Source organism: Dipodomys merriami, unplaced genomic scaffold (assembly GCF_024711535.1).
Source record: "Dipodomys merriami isolate MVZ:Mamm:240054 unplaced genomic scaffold, mDipMer1.0.p SCAF_50, whole genome shotgun sequence".
NCBI lineage: Eukaryota > Metazoa > Chordata > Mammalia > Rodentia > Heteromyidae > Dipodomys > Dipodomys merriami.
In genome coordinates this window covers 402,519-405,097 of record NW_027206069.1, presented here as the reverse complement: position 1 = coordinate 405,097, position 2,579 = coordinate 402,519, and positions in this window count along the sequence as shown.

Here is a 2,579-nt window from a genome sequence, read left to right as displayed (position 1 = left end):
TTTCAGGAAGTAGCAGGGCCTGGCGGGTTCACCCTGAAACTCCCTGACCACAAAGCAGTAGCAGCGGGGCGGGGGCTGTCTCACCGTGGGGACAACGCCACAGCGGCCACCTCACATTTTCGTTTTCCTGACAGTGGGCCCACCAGCTGCTGGTGGAGGACAGGGGGGTCGGGGGACGCCCAGGCCCACTGCGGAGCAGAGCGGGGGCCAGGGCCAGGCCAGGGCCGGAGCAGAGCGGGGGGCCAGGGCCAGGCCCCTCCATCGGAGCAGATCTCCCACCTGCTCCCGTGTGGCCCCGCCAGACAAGGCAGGAGGCCCCGAAGGAGCGACCCTCACAGAGAATCTTCTGTAGTTCAGCCCGGCAGGCACGGGCCAGGCTGGCTCCTGAGGGGTCATAACCCCACGTGGGGCCCCATGGTACCCCGCTCTCCCCGGACCCCTCCCTGGGGCCCTCTAGAGGATCAGCCCTTCCTTGGCTCTGCTCAAGCTCGCCTTCCTTCTGGAACCAGCCCCCCCTCCCAGTGGCTCACCTCTGCTCACCTCACCCTCCAGGGAAGACGGGAAGGGGGTAGGGTCACTGGATTGGACTCGGTCACTAAGGCCGCCTGTCTGGCGGGCCCTGAGGCGGCTGTGGCCTGCGGAGCCCCGGACACGAGCGTCTTAGGCCTAACACACAGACGATTCTCTGGGAAAGTGGCCCACAGGTTTCTTTGTTTCGTGGCTTTTCCCTTGCACACCTGAGGCATATGGCCCAGCCCCAGGCCTTCCAGCAGCAAGTGCCAGGCTAGACCGGGAGAAGGGGAGGAGGTCTGTGGACACCACAGGTCCCAGGCTAGACCAGGAGGGGAGGGGGTCCGTGGACATTGCAGGGCAGCCCTGGGGCAGCCAGGGGGCAGGCGGTCATGGCGCAGGGTGTGTGTCTGGGCCGAAGCCCTTCCGTGCCCTCCGGGCAGCGGCCACCCGGGCAGCCGTCTGCAGGCCCCTGTGGTCAGCTTGTTCAGCTCATGGGTTCTTGCAGGTGACAGGGCTCAGCTCAGCTTTCTAAAAACACCTGCCTGTCTTGGGGCTGTGACCCCAGGAACCGGGTGCCCAGTCCACTGCAGCCCAGTCCACCACGGCCATGGCTGCGTGGTCTCCCTGGAGCGGCGTGGCGCACTCCAGCGGCCTGACCGGAGCTTGGCCCTCCCGAGACCCCTTGGAGGCGGCCATCAATTCCCCCTGGAGGGGTGGCCACTCAGCGCCCTGCCCTCCTCCCAGCCGTGGCTCACCCCAGTCCTGGGGCCCCTGGACCCTGGCACACGGCTGCTCCCGGGGCAGCAAACAGCCCCGGGTTCTTCCGTTTTTCTCTGGGGATTCCCAGGCTTTAACCTCATGGGGGTGAATTATGCTCGTCCTGAAGCTGCCAGGTCTCCATTTCTAAGGGAAGCTTGTTCTGTGGCGTTAAACTGCCCACGTTGTGTGTGACACACCCAGCATCTCCCAAACCTTTTCCCCTGTAAGCCGAAACGGCGCCCACCCAAGCCCCGCGGGACACCAGCCAGGCTGCCAGGGTTGGCCTTCGCCCCACGCCGCCGCCTGGCGGGACCGCGTTAGGAGCAGGTCACCGCTGCTTGTCCTTGTGTGGCTGGTTCACCCACGTTGCAGTCTGTGTTCAAACTTCCTTTCCACTTTAGGGTGCATAGCTGGACCCGTGTCCCCTGCCTGTCGTCCTTGGATGGACGCTGGACTGCTTCCACCTCGGCTGCCATGAACAGCGTCGGGGTGTTCTTTTACCCTTAGTGTGTCTCTGTCCACCTGTCATGGTTTCTGATGACTCGACAGCCCGCCCTCCCAGCCTCCACACTATGATCACTGGTTTGTGCTTCAGGTTCATCATCTCATAACGTCTGTCCATCTGTCCGTCAGTTTCCCAGCGCAAGGCCACCCACTGGGTGTGTCCACGCTGTCAAGAGACCCCAGAGGCTAAGATGGCAGTTTTTCCCTGGGACACGTCTTTCCAGTGTCTTCTGACTTCCTCTTGGTTTTATTCCTGTCCTCCTCTCTCCACCTCCGGGCCTTCAGAATGCCACGTGAGGCAGGGCCCGCCCGGGGCTGCTGTGGGGACTGTCCACGCAAATGCTCTGAAACAGAAGGGGCTGGGAGGAAATGGTGCTTTTAAAGAAAAGCCCCATGTCAAGGAGCTGATTCTGCAAATGCTCAACGCCAGCCAATGCTAAAGTTTCCTTTGACCGGGACACGCCCCACATCTGACTTGTGAGGTGTTAGTAGTGGTTTCAGCAAAGCTCCAGGGCATTCGGCCAGGCCGGGGCAGGCCGCCCTAACCCCAAACCCTGGCGGCGCCAAGGCCCACGGGCTTTTTCTTCCTTGGGGCTGACCTCCAATTTCCCAAGGCCATTAGAAACTTCCCCTCCGGTCAGGCAGCTGCTCAAGCTCCCTGCTTGGTGTCTAGGTTCCAGGTTTCAAGAAGGAAGAGAGGCAGAGCCCCTCCCCCGCCCCTCCCCCTCCTCCCCTCTCCCCACCTTCCCCCCTCCCCCCATGGCCAGGAGTCACTCTGCCTCTCAGCCCCTGGCAGGAGCAGA